Consider the following 15,440-nt stretch of genomic DNA (forward strand, 5'->3'; position numbering starts at 1 on the left):
CTACAGAAATGCAATGGAAATTGTTCACAATTTGAACCCTGCAACAAGATTCTAATATTTTTTACTATAAACTCATATGTGCACCTCTGTAGAAGGCAACCTGTTGTATGACTGATATTTCCTTAAGCACTCAAGATCATGTGTTTCCCTAGAGAATTTCATTCATTACAACATTTCATTTTTTGTTGACAGTAATTATTCTTCCAGCTCACTGAAAAACAAGTTTGGGATGCTTTACATGGAAATGATTACTTGCACATACTGCCAAATTTTAGGTATGTTTTCACATTACTAAAAAGTTTATGAGCTTCAACTGCCAGTAATAAAGACAGAGGAATATTCTCTTATGTTAGTTTTGTATATTCCACTTTCTGTTGCTTATTGCCTTTTTACATTATAGTGATCATTTTGCCACAGCGGTAGCTTCCAGTCTGTGAACACTGCCATATGTGGGCAATAGGAACGCCTGCCTTCGGTATTAACATTTTAGTAGTTCAAAGATTGATGATCCATATGTATATAGGCAAAGTATCTCACCCTTATATTAAAGCTCATTTTGTAATAGAAATCTTTTTTGAAGTTGTGTGTTTCTGTATGCAAATACAGAAACTCAAAAGTACTATTTTTCCATTCACATATTTTCTTAATTTAAACTTCACCATCAGACAGCTGGTGAAAATTATGGCCATAGTAGTGTGAAGCATATGGCAGATTTTTCAAGAGAAATCTTGTCTGCTTTAGGCATGCAATTGAATTGTTTCTTTTCACATCTATTCAGCTTTGCAGGACTCCTTTGACAACAATGGGAACATTGGGCATAGTAATATTTTGCATATGCAGGCTAAATACCTCTTGCGCCAAATACTCTAAAAATATTTCTTATAGTTATTATTTGTCATAAAAACAATATTTGTGTAATTATGTGTGTAATCAGCAGTTTCCTCAAGGAAACTGTTATTTAATGTCATATACAAAACAAAGAAAATGAATGAAAGAATAACAGGAACTTTTTTAAAAAAGGTGTTTCATCATGAAAAAAAAGAAAGATCCCTATTACCTATCTAAAATGGATCAAATACTAAACATTGACATAAATATAAATTGTAGTCAAATAAATAGAAGCAGATCCAAACTCAGTATCGTACTATAGAAAACTGAGCAGTGAGACAGTATCTCTATCTTCTCCTGCCAATAAACTGTTCTTATAATTTTCTACCTTGAGTGTCTGTGTTTAAAGATGTTTTAAGTAACAAGTCTCATTTTGCAGGTCATTCCAAGAAGTAGTGTCAGACTGTGAAGTGCTTTGTGTAATTTCCTTTCAGGCCAGCAAAAAGCGTTAGGTTAAACAGTTCTCCTGAAAAGGCAATAGTAGAGAACAGAGAATATACTTTTAAATTGGGTCAGGAAGTATAACAGCAATGACAGCAGAATACTACTACTTTAGAAAGTAATAGTTGTCCCCCAGTGTAAATCCTTAGAATGGAATATTTAACCAGCAAACTATTATATTTAATATAACTTTTGATCCATTCCTGAAGTTACAACTAGAGAAAACATGTGGTAAAGCCAGTTCTCAATAGAAGGGAACGCAGTCCACCACTTCCCTAGAATATTTGCACCATAAATAATTTTATACTCCTCTACCCAGGGATTTGATAGTAATTAAGTATTTCTTCAAGAAGCACCTGAGATTTTAAGATTTAGGTTCTTAATCAACATTTCTTAATACAACTGTTGTACTGTACTATTTTTACAGTGCAGGAATGTTTCTGTTGGGATAAGTATCTCAGTTCAGGGTAACTATTCAAACTAAACTAAACCTGACTTGCAAAAATCAGATCTGTGATCTCACCTCTGAACTGTCTGCAACATCTGCCACAGATATCCATGTTGGTTCAGAGTATATGCATATTTAGCAATCAGTGTACCACTATTAAAATTGTATTTTCTAAGAAATAGAGATGAATACTAACAAATTCTAATGTGAGCCAATGGTAGAAGTATAATGTCTGTAGTCCTGACTACATACCCTATTAACACCACAGACTACTCTTATCTAGGCTTGAAAAATAAGTTTAATAGACAGTAGAACTAAGAGAAGCTACTTAGCTACAGATTGGTATCTTGTGGTTGATTGACTGGTGTCTGAAGCAGTATTTTCCCAAAATTAATGTTTTAAATGAAGTTAGGACATCTATAAATATTCTAATCTGTGTGTGTTCTTTGGATGCAAAGTTCACACTAGCTTGCTTAGTGAAGCTGCAAATGTAATTTTCCTCCCCTACACAGCTGCCTTGCCAGAATTTATAATCAATAAATAGTGTTGCTTTGACTTTCTTTGTCTTCACAGTTTCTTCCTTTAATTGGTCAATTACTTACAAAGTCGTTATGAAGAAAAACACACTGTTTCTGTAGGACATTAACATAATCAGACTCATAATGAGGTATTTTTGGTAGCACAATATTTAATCCTTTAACCTAAGACCCATTTTTTTTCTAGTTGAAAGTCTCTTTCTGATAATGCTAATTGAAAAAGTTTTCTTTAAAGGATATATTTAAACTTTTATTAATGAAACCATTCTTCATATTCAAAGTGTAATTTATGGAAAATATTCCAAAAAAACCTCTAAACCCCCAAATTTCCAGAATTGTCAAAAGAGGGTATACTGTTATTTAGAAACATCTAGTTGTTAAAGTTTAATCCTACATCCATGTTAGAAAACTTTTTCTTTTAAACTTAAGTTTTCAGAGAGGGATACCTGTTCAACTACACCCAAGGACTCTCTTGAACTTTTGTTTTCATTTCAAGGCATGTTTAATAAATCTACCTTCTAGCTGCCTCCTTTACTCCAGATGATATAGAATAAAATGATTTCTGTATTTAATTCACCTGTAAATTAATTGGGCTTCTGTGCAGGTTTTGGTGGGAATAATTTCAACTGACTCATCTTTCTCACTTGATTTAGCATGCAAACGATAGAGCTGATTCGAAGGAAAAGCTAAAAATATGTGGCTTGAGGAGCGTGGAGACCCAGTTTCAAGGGGTGATCAGCTTAATCTGCAGTGGAGTAACATTCAGAGCACCTGAGCTTTGTGTAATTTTTTTCTGTACTTTGTACCAGTACTTTGTTCTAGGGAAGAATTTTATCTAGAGCTGCAGCAAATTAGAAATAAATCTTTTGTGAGTATCCATAATAAATATTTTTCTGCTGAAGAGCTGACATCTATAGTTTATGGAAAAGTTCTGTTCCTTGGTTGTTAGGTTTTTTGAAATTATTATATTTAATGCAATCATTCTACCATTTGGTTGTTGATTGTCTCCTCCTACCTCTTTTTTCTTCAATTTATTTTGTTTAGCCCCTATTGCAAATCTACAGCAAACATATATTTTACACTTCCAAATTCATTAGGTTGCTGGGATTTTTGTTGTTTGCGTTTTTTGTTTGTTTGTGGTTTTTGTTTGTTTTTTAAATATATTTCTGTAAAAAATGTTTATTATGTAAGACATGACTAATAAATACCCATACAAAAATTAATTGATTTCATAAGATCTTGTTGTTGCTTCAGGTTCTGAGAACCTGATATAGTGTGAACAAATCTCTTCCAAGCCTCCTTTACACTCCCTAACCACCTTGTTCACACATGTATATATATTTACTTATGGAGCTTTGTTTGTAAAATTAATTTTGTAGTTTATATAGTTTTAACTGTGTGGGTAACTGTTTAGTCTCTAGTGATGTACCTAAATCACAAGGACCTGTGTAATTTATTTGGTTTTGGTTTTGAAAACTAACTTCTGGGGCTGTTTGGAAATGTGGCATTTTAACTATGATAGCGGGGGACACTGTATTCTGATATGAGAATTGAAGAGAAAATCATATGCTGACTTTGTAGGTTGAACGGTTATAACTTTGAGCAGTGTCTCAGAAAGAGGTTGCATGTTATGAGATCAGAAAGAACAAACAGATATCCAAGAATAGTTTTTGATTGCATTGTAAAGCAAAATAGTTTTTTATACACACAAAATCTGTCTTTAACATCTTAATTGTGACATTTCACAAGTGCTAGTACTAATTAATCATTTCCTAAGAGAAGAAGTTGCTTAATGCTATATTGAAGCACTTTTTTGGGTGTATTGTTAATCTATATCACCACTGTTTGTCGTAAACTGTTTATGATGCTTTATTGGAGCTCTCAGATCACTTTTCTAAATTAACTCGAACATTGTTAAATAATCTTAGTAATAATCTTCCCCCTCCACCCCAAAAGCTCCTGTGAGATTCTATTATTATAAAATACATGCTATTATAATTTGATGCCAAAGAAACTCAACTAACTTAGCAAAATTTGATAAATGTTATTATTAGGGTGATATTAGGCAAATCAAAAGAAGATACATGTTTTGGTGGGGTTTTTTTAATGATAAGGTTAAAGTTTGGAAATTTAAATGCCCAATAGAGAAACTAGTGTTTCATATTTTAGTATTTAAATCACACCTCGAGCAGTACATTTTTTTAAATGATACAGTTTGCAGGCATCTGTAGGCTTAAATTCTTGTGTTTATTCTCATAGGATTAGGTTAAATAGATGGTGGATGAAACAGGTCAGGTAGTACAAAGTTGCAAACTACTTATTATAGTAGAGAAATAAAAAGATTGTTACATCAGTATGCGTAATTAAAGGGGGGGGAAGTAAAAATGGGAAATAGCAATTTTTTTTTTTTTATGGTGATTACATTTTCAGTGGGAAGAACTGGTAAGAAGGATTTCTATGAATCTTTGATGGCATTGGACAGTCAGTTGATTTGATCATTACAGTGCCACTGAACTTATTTAAAGAATATGGGGTTATGGTTCTGTTTACTTTTAATTTTCTTGAAGCAGCTAATTAAGAACATGACCCAAAGCTGAATGAATCAATTAAAAAACTTCCTATGATTTTGCTAAGCTTTGACAGTTGTCTGTAAGGCAGGCAACATAAGTTGGAGGCAGTATTTAAGATTTTTTACGTTGCATTTGATTGCTTAAAAAACAAATGGATGTAATTCCTTGTCATCCTCACCTTCAGAAAAAAAAATAGTGGTAAGAGGGAATTTAAGTCTGTTGCAAGACACATTCCAAAATACATCCCAAACCTGCGTTTAGTGTTGCGCCCTTTTGGTTTTTTAAAGTTTGCTTTTGGAAGTAGAAATAAAAATCAACCATCAGAACAGTTCTACCCCATGTTAACATATTCCACTGTCTTCTTAATCATGCCTTTTTCTTTGTACTGCCATCTAACACAAATATCTGTCCTGATGAAGTTCCTGTCTCCTCAGAGCACAGGTTCCCACATGTAGCTTTCTCAGGATGCACGGTGTAATGCCTGTACAATTTCTGATTCTATGCCCTCTACTGGATAGGAGATTCACATTTGTCCTGGGTACATAGTGTGTTGTAATAGCCTTTCCTTCTTTTTCTCGTTCTGACTTCTTCCTACACCTGTAATGTAAACAATTTAGGTAAAATTAGAATGGGTTTTCACACTAAATCAGAACTTATTAAGAGTCAAAATAGCTCTGCTATTTTTCAGTGTAGAGTAACTTTATTCGATAATATGCTTGCAACCGCGTTTTCACTTCTTCTATTTGTCTAGTAATAGGAATGGCTAAATTAGACTTTGTCGATGCCTGAAACTGATCTTTTTTCTAAGGCAGTGGGCCCCCTCTACTGTTAAACAGAAGTAAATGCTGTTCCTTGCGGGTTTTTCTTAAGCTAGAGCAAATACGAAGATGACGACACAGGATGGTTGAGGAAAATGCAGTAATCAAGATCTCTGTTTTTTTTTCTTTTTTTCATAATGCAACATGGGATTATATGTAAATATGAGGCATGGTATTTTCATTTTATGCATGTGATCACAATGTAGAATTTCAGGGAAAATGAAAGGAAGCTTACAGGACTTGGTGATTACTTGTCAGTTCTATAAGCTCCCATGTTGTGTCTGTAGAACTTTAGATCAATATTATTTTTCATCTGTACTTCCAACTGTGGGACATCACTGAGGCTTCAGGAACTTTTATTTTTTTGGTGCAGAAATCTTATTTTGGTGTCAAAATATTATTTTGAATAATATTCGTTTTACAATAAAAATTAACCTTTTAAAAATAAATTTGATTGTAGCACAGAGTGTCAGAGAGCCATGTTTTCACACGGATGCCTTAAAAAATATCTGATTTTATTTTCTGGTACTGCAAAAGAAAAGAGACGCATCCAGTACAGATTACTTACCTAATTACTGATGAATGATCTACAGAAATTACACTGTCAAATATGACTTTCTCTGGAACTGTTTCAGTTGTTTTAAGAGTAGTATATTGGTAGTTTGTTGGGGTTCTTTTTTAATTAGTGAGAACATTAAAAGTTCTTTCATTGGTACTAGTAAAAGAATTTCTTAAGACATGATTTAACACCATAAAGGCAGATTCTTATCTCTGCATGAATTTTCATATCTAGTAAAGGCAGCCTAGCTACAGGAATTTAGAAGTCCTTTGAAAGATTCATATTTTATTTAAAAAATATAGAAAGGTATTTGTGAAAGGCAGTCTTTGTGATATGCAAAGAGAAAGATTTCTCTTATCTATTTGTTGGCTCTTTCAAGTATGAAAATGTTGGAATGTCCTGATAAAAGGTTAGGAGAGAATTTTTGCTGTAGTATGTGCCCCATTAATAGAAGCAGGAAATGTAATTTTCTTAATTGTAGCCTGCAACAAACTAGCTGAATATCTGCTTCCTTTACAACAGGAGAATGGGATTTGGATTACTATACACTTACTACAGTTAAAAATAGGAAGTACGTAAGAATCTGAGGCAATGTTGTAAGAAATGCATTCACAAGACTTTTATACAATATTTCTGTATTTTTAATGCAGCCCTTCATAAATACTTTTAAAGGTCAGACTTCTGCTGTGCAGTGTACTTAGGATGGCAATTCTGGGAGGGGAAAACAAATTTTTAAAATGCTTTAGCTTCAATTGGTACTTTGAAAACAATAAAACATTGTCATTAGGAGTCTCTAAGAGCCTCTGGATTTCCTTAAGGATGATTGCATTACTGTTATCTTTTAACTTAACAAGTATGTTTTATGGAAGTGGAGACAGAAGTGTTTTTTCCATTGACATAACTTTATTTCATATACATACAGGTCCAGATTTATTATAAAGCTACTGACAGTCCATTCAGAATTGAGAATGACTAAAACCCAGCATCTTTATAAGAAATGTGATTTGCAATAACTGCTACTGGGGAGTCATCACTATAAATTTTCATAATTTCATTATCATTTTCCAAAAATCTGTATAGACTTATATTCCTTTTACTCTCCCTTTCTTTCCTAGTACTTCAGCATATCTTGTCTTGCAATAAAATTTTTTGTCAAAACTGCACTTTAAAAGTCTTCACTAGCTTTAAAACATGTTTCTAAATTCCTTACTCTCACTTTCTATCCACAAGCAGACCTTATGCTTGTTCTCATGTCTTCAGTTATCTATTGTTTTCTTTTGGCCGGCTCATTTTTTCCCTTCTGTAATATGCTGAACATGTCCATTCCTGTTATTCAATCAACGTTTTTCCTTTTTTCCCTAACTATATTATTGAATACAATTGCTCACTCTCTTTTTTCCACTCCACGTGAAGTTAAAACTCAAATTGCTCATCTTCAGATCTCTGCATTTTCCATTTCAGAAATTCTTTTCCTCTAGCTTTTCCCTCTTACATGTTATCATGGCTTTTAACTGTTAAATGGCTGAGCAGTGTATGTCTCTAGTTGTTTGTGGAGACAGTAATGGTTCATCAAGCACAGAATTTCTTTTCTGACTTGCTTATTTTCCCAATAAGCAAGTTTTTAAGAGTAAGTCTTTAAGAAAAAGTGTAAGAACAGCATAAGCATATATAATGAGCCTACTTAAGACTTTCCTGTCTCCCAGCCAATTTCATCTGCAAGTCTTTCTATGCAGGATGTGGGTCCTATTGAGTTAACAACATGAAATGGATTTCTTTTCCATGAACTTGCCTAGTGTGTCCTTCGAGTCAGAAACTTTTTGTTATCTATAGCTGTTTTTCACAAAGAGTTCCATAGTTCAACTACTTTGTACATAAAAAACTAAATTGTTCATCTTTGAACTTCATCCCCAGTAGCTTCATATCATGTCCATTTCTCAAATCATAAATATATATAATACATCCTTATACATAATCTTGTAGATGGGTTTGCCTTTCCTGTAGTTGCTTGCATTCTGGTTCTCTTATATATTTGCAGTGTGGTATCATGGGCTTAACCTAATTATGAAAACCTGTATTAATTTAAAAAAAGCATTTCCTGGTCCACAATAATGAGTGATAGGACAGCATGCAGACTGATAGAGTTGCACAGGTCAGAAAAGACTTTCTGAGACCTCTAGCCAGCCCCCTGCTAGAGCATGTTGCTCAGGGAATGTCCAGTTGAGTTTTGAATATCCCCATGGATAGACTTTCTACAGCCTCTCTGGGCAACCGGTTCCAATGTTCGACCATCCTCATGAGAATTTTTTTTTGTGTATCCAATCAGAATGTTCCAACTTGTATCTACTGCCGCTTGTCCCATATCTGTGCAGCTCTGCTATGAGTCTCACTCCATCTTCTCTACACCTTCTGTAGACAGCAGTGAGATGTCTGCTTAGTATTCTCTCCTTAAGGATAAACAAACCCACTTTTTTTAGCCTCATCTTTGTAGTCATTCTCTGGACTCGCTCCAGTATGTCAGTGTCTTTCTTTCACTTAGAAGCCCAAAAGTAAACGTGGTATTCTCCATGTGGTCTTAAAACAGAGAAAATCACTTCTCTCAAACTGCCGAGAGCATTTTGGTAATACAGTCTGGTATGTGGCCTTCATTGCTACAAGGGCACTCTGTGGAAACATATTAGCTTACTAATGAGTTTCTGTCCACCAGGAGCCCCATGTCTTTTCTGGGAAGCTGTTTTATGACTAGACAGAAAAATGCCTGTGCCACTCCGTGGAGTTATCCACACTTTGCACTTAACATTGTTGAACTCCCCGACACTCCTGTGCATCAATTTTTCTAGCCTGTTTCTGTCCAAAATAGCATCCTTGCCTTCCAGTCATCAACTGCCACCAGTCTGCAGCTCTCTCTCTCTTGCAGATGCAGAAAACTAAGATTTGGTGGTAGACTGGAGATAGACGTTAAAAACAGAAATTCATATTTGTCAGTGCTCAGGACTAAGTGTGTCTGAACAAAGAAAGAAATCTTTTATTAATGGTAAAAGCTACTAGTGATTTCACTACTAAAGAATAGTCAAAACTGTGATGGTAAATGCCACCAAATAGAGACAAAGTGCAAAAGAGTACCTTCTTGCTAAGGTCAGTGCAAACCAAGAGCAAAAAATGGTGAAACAGAAGTTCCTAATGAGCACTAGGGAGTTTTCAGGCACCTTAGTTTTTCACCCTCTCTGGATTCCTATGTGCCCTACATGCTTGATTGAGTTGCTTCTGCAGTGACTTGTGTTTGCCATACAGTATTTATTTACGGTGCACTCAGAGGAGCTCATCTAGAAGCAGATTTTACAGTTTCAGCCTAGTGCCTGCCACTTTGCCTCTTGCATAGTTGATCTGTCATTCCTCCAATCCTCCAGTCACTTTAACACCCTGTGTACAAGAAATTACACCCTTGGTGCTTTCAATTTCATCAGTTTAAAAAAATGAAGTTCTATGAACTGATTAGCCTCCTGCGAGGAAAAACACTCTAGGTTGAACACATTCCATGCTTCCCTGTATAGCTGATATGACGGGGCACAATATGTTTAACTCTGCTTGAAATGTACAGATTTTGCCCCTTCAGGTGGAAAGTACCGATCAAACCTTTTTTGATGACCAGTGATTATAAGCAGATGTGGTTCAACTGAGATGAAGTATCACTGGTTGCGTTAGAGAGGTACTTGAATTAATTGCATTTGATTAAGGCTCTGCACTTTCCTTGAATTTGGGATGACCTTGCCAAGTCTTGTGTCTATTTTTATTCTCTTCCTGAATTTCACTTTATCCAATAAACACAGGATTTTCTTCCGTGCCACTCTTCTTCAAGATACATTCAGTAAAACCTGCCATTTATAATTTCTGCTTTCCTTCCTCCGTTTTAAACCCTGGATCACATTTTTAATCAAGTCCAACCTTTCTCTTGTTTAAGACTGTAGGACTTGCAGCTGTGCCTCCCCTCATCTGTACTGCAGGTTATAATTTCTAGCTATGTTCAGTAGGCAAAAATTAAGAGGGGAAATGGCAGCTGCAGCATGGAAAATTGGGATAGCGCTGTTGTGGTTTAACCACAGCTCGCAACTAAGCACCCCACAGTGTTTCACTCACTCCCCTGCCCCATCAGCAGGATAGAGGGGAGAATTGGAGGAGTAAAGGTGAGAAAATTCATGAGTTTAATGGCACAGGAAAGGAAGTAACTAATAATGACTATAATAATAATGATGAAAGAATTAGAATACTCAAAACAAGTGATGCCCAGTGCAATTCCTCACCACTTGCCTATCAATGCCCAGCCACTTTCTAAGCAGCGGCCTCCAGCCAGCTTTCCTGATAGTTTATATACTAAGCATGATGTCATATGGTATGACCCTTTGGCCACTTTGGGTCAGCTGACCTGGCTGCATTCCCTCATGACTTCTTGTGTGTCTCCAGACTTCTTGTTGGCTGTGCATGAGAAGCTGGAAAGTCTTTGACTTAGAATAAACACTACTTAGCAACTATTAAAATCATCAGTATGTGAGCAACATTATTCTCATATTGAATACAAAACACAGCACTGTACAGCTACTAGGAAGAAAATTAACTCTATCCCAGCCAAAACCAGGACAATATTTGCCCCTTATTGTATACCATTTACATCATGTTGAGGTACCACACTTTCCAAATAATCACCCTTCCTATCTTCTGATAGATACACACAGACATCATTCCCTCAGTCAGTGAAAACAATATAACCTCAAGAAGAATTCAGCTTTTTCTCAGTGGATTATTTTGCCTTTGGTTTTAGAGTCACAGAATCACAGAATCACAGAATCGCAGAACAGGTAAGGTTGGAAAGTACCACAGTAAGTCATTTGGTCCAACCTCTCTGCTCAAGCACGACTGCTCAAGGGTCATCCTGGACCTCATTGCACAGGATTATGTCTGGTTCTTGAATACCTCCAGTGAGGGAGACTCCAGAACCTCTCTGGTCAATCTGTTCCAGTATGTGGTCACCCACACAGTAAAGAAGTTTTTCCTCGTATTCAGGTGGAACTGCCTGTGCATCAGTTTCTGCCCATTGCTTCTTATTCTATTGCTTGTCACCATTAAGAAGAGCCTAGTTCCATCCTCTTGACACCCTCCCTTCAGATGTTTGTCTACATTGATGAGGTCCTTCTGAGTGGTCTCTGCTCAAGGCTGAACAGGCTCAGCTCCGTCAGACATTCCTCCTAGGAGAGATGATCCTGTTCTTTAATCATCTTTGTTGCTCTCTGCTGAACCCATTCCAGGAGCCCCATGTCTCTCTTGTCCTGAGGAGCCCAGAACTGGACACAGCACTGCAGGTGAGGCCTCACCAGGGCTGACTAGAGGGGCAGAATCAGCTCCCTTCACCTGCTGGTAAATGCTTTTCCTAATGGACCCCAGGATACCACTGGTCTTCTTGGCCACAAGGACACACTGCTTGCTCACAGACAACTTGTTGTCCACCAGGACCCCCAGGTCATTCTGCACAGAGCTGCTTTCCAGTTGATCAACCTGCAGCCTGTACTCATGTATGAGGTTATTGTTCCCCAGGTTCAGGACACGCACTTGCCTTTGTTGAATTTCAGATGTTTCTTCTCTGCCCATCTCTCCAACCTGTTGAGGTCCCACTGAAGGGCTGCACAGCAGTCCAGGATATCAGCCATTCCTCCCAACTTTGTGTCATCAGTGAACTTGCTGAAGAGACATCTATCCCTTCGTTCGAGTTATTAATAGATAAGTTAGACAATACTGGAACCAGTACAGAATCTTGGGAGACACCACTAGTAAGAGGCCTCCAACTTGACCCTGTGCCACTGATTACGACCCTCTGGGATCTGCCATTCAGCCAGTTCTCAATCCACCTCACTGTCCACTCATCCAATCCACACTTTGTGAGTTTGCCTATGAGGATATTGTGAGAGACTATGTTGAAAGCCTTGCTGAAGTCGAGGTAGACCATATCCACTGCTTTCCCCTCATCCATCCAGGTAGTTGTTTCATCGTGAAAAGCAATCAAGTTGATCAATCATGATTTATCTCTAGTGACTCCATGCTGAGTACACCTGATCACCTTCTTGTCATCCATTTGGATAGAGATTACCTCCAGAATGAGGTGCTCCATCCCCTTCCCAGGGATTGAGGTGAGGCTGACTGGCTGGTAGTGCCTTGGGTCCTCCTTGCCCCTTTTGAAGATTGGGATGATATTTGCTTTCTTCCACTCTTCAGGCACCTCTTCTGATCACCATGACCTTTCAAAGGTGATAGGGCAGCCTAACTATGATGTGCACTTGTGATCCTCAGCACTTGTGGATGCCCATCATGGCCCATGGACTTGTGGTTAGCAAGTTTGCTCAGGTGTTCTCTGACCTCATACTCTTCAAACAAGGGAAAGTCTTTCTTCCAACATTCCTTTACCCTGGACTCATGGATCAGAAAGACCCAGGTCAATACCTGAGGACTGGTATTGTCAGTGGAGATTGATGCAAAGAAGGTGTTTAGTAACTCTGCTTTCCTTGCATCCTGTTACCAGGCCTTTCCAGAAACCTCTGGGACTGCTTATACTTCATTGTGGAGCTTCTCCAGTGGATGTCAGGGTAATTAAAGTCCCTCACAAGAACTGTGACTTAGCGGCTGCTTCTATCTGCCTGTAGAAGGCCTCATCCACTTCCTTCTCCTGATCAGGTGGCCTGTAGCAAACACCCATAACAATTTCACCCTTACTAGTCTGCCCTTTTATCCTAACCCATAACCCCTTACTCATCATCCACCTCAAGACAGAGCTTGATATATTCCAAGTGTTGTCTCACACAGATGGCAACTTCACCACAGCATCTTCCTTGTCTGTCTTTCCTAAGCAGTGTGTGGTCCCTTTCTTTCATTATCCTAGTTCTAGAGATTGTTCCTGTTCCCATTTGAAGTCAATGGACATAGACAAAACCTCTCTATAGTAATAGTTTTGGCCAGTTTATAAGGTGATCTTAAAGGTCTGCTAATTATGCTTGCTTCCTAAACATATTAGTTTTCTTTACCTTACAGACTGTTGCAGTCCTTTAGAGTATCTGAGAGCAACCACTACTCACTTTCAGAATTAAACATTTTTTTTTCTTCTGTAATCATATTTACCATAAGATATAATTCTGTAAATTATTTGGGATGTCTCTAGTTATATGCACTAAAAAAATTACCTTTGTTTCCATTGTTGTTTAAGACAGTTATATATTATCTTTTTTCTACTGTGCATCTTGCTTTAGTTTCATGCAAAAACAGATCTCCTATTATACAAAAAATGTATAAGCCATATGCAACCAAAAGGAGTTTTGAAGGGTTTTTTCCATGTACATTCAGGAGAAAGTAACAGTGTTTAAGACTGCAGGGTAGAATTCTGCAAGATAGAATTAAATTTCCATTTATATCCACAAAATATTTCCTGAAACCATTTAAGTCCTACTTAAGATGGAGAAAAGCATACTATAGAATTGGTAAACACACAAATACCTATTGTTGAGTCCAGAAAGATTTATGAAAATTGTACTTTCTGGAGGAACTCTATAAAGGAAAAAAAGTTAAAGTATCACAATCACAAGCTTTTCCATGCAGAGAAGGAACTTTTTTGTCCAAAAACTTGTTCAGTGTGTCAATTCTTAATAACATTGTAGAAAAAAATCCTTTGTGTTGTTTAAATTCCAATTCTTAAAAATCTATAAAGTGACTGGTTTACCACCTATTAAAAAGATACAGAAATTACTCTAAATGAATTGTGTGTGTGGTTATTTTTTTAAGTCTTATTTTATTTCCGACTTAAAATTTTAGGAAGTTCAAATTTTTAAAAACCAATGTACAATAACAAGCTTGAATTGAAACATTTAGGAGTCAACCAGTCTAAACTCTGAAGCATTCTGTGGTATTAAAGCCTTTTAAGTAGCTATGATTTCTCTTTTAATATACTTATTTTTTGCCTTAAAGTAGTAGCTCATCTCCAAACAATGAATAAGTTATGTAATCTTACTGTAGACTTTCAGACTTATTTTTCTTGTTTTTTAACCTCTCTCAGTTTTATAAATATTTCTTTGAGTTCCTCTCAGATTTTAATGCATGGTCAAAAAAACAAATTACTTGAAATATAACAGATGGTCTAGATTCCTTATTAAGTAAACTTTCTGTGCATGTGTCTGACCTCACAGACGTACTTGTTTATTTGTACATTACACTCTGGCTTAACCACCATGCTTAGAGGGCCTGGGTTAAGTCTAGTTTGGTAAAGCATATTGCCCCTGTTAGACTGAGAAATAAACTCTAAAGTTTAGGAATCCGGAATGTTGATGTACTGAGTCTGATATTCTGAAAAGTTTTTATTAGGAACTCCTCAAGAAGAGAAGTGCTCTAGAATTTTAAGTGACAGGAAATATTGTGGTTTTAGTGGTACAAATTTGTGTATTCTGTTCCTCTTCTTAAAATGTCCTTCTAAATATATGTCTATTTGATTATGATTTGGAAAGTTGACCTGATTTGGTCTTTTAATACCATTTTAGGTACATTTGTTTTGTTAGGATATTATTTGAAATGTACTTAGATCAACTACACAGATTGAATACAGCAGCCTAAAATTTCCTTTGAATATTTAGAGGTGCATATGTTTCCCATACCTTTGTCTATTAGAGAGGTGGATGCCTGACACTTCTGTGCTAATTGCAACTAATCCCCTTTTTAGTCACCTGTTGGCAGTTCTGTGGTACTTATGGTCTTCTCAGCAGGCCACGGACATAACTGCTACAAAAACAGTCTGATGAGCGCTACCCTTCACTTGGCAAATCTATGAATGTCATCTGAGCTCTTTGAGAATGTAACAATAGGCAGATATTGATCTTTGCTGAGACATAACATTTTACTTTCAATCCCCTGTTAATTTCTTCTTTCAACCTTTTCTTTCTCACTACTATACTCTTCAATTCATGCATTAACCCTTCCTTCCAAATAAGAATCATATTGTCATCTAAGATTCTTATTTTCTACTTTATCTAGAACGAGAATTCTCCTCAGTCACTATTAGGTGATTTGCTTAAGGAAATTAAACCATGGTACATGCAGTCATTCTTCAAAATTACCTCTGACCTTTTCTTCTTTTCTCTCTACTTCTGCACGACTCTCAGGTGC

Source organism: Neopelma chrysocephalum, unplaced genomic scaffold, assembly GCF_003984885.1.
Source record: "Neopelma chrysocephalum unplaced genomic scaffold, ASM398488v2 Primary Assembly neopelma1_97102, whole genome shotgun sequence".
NCBI lineage: Eukaryota > Metazoa > Chordata > Aves > Passeriformes > Pipridae > Neopelma > Neopelma chrysocephalum.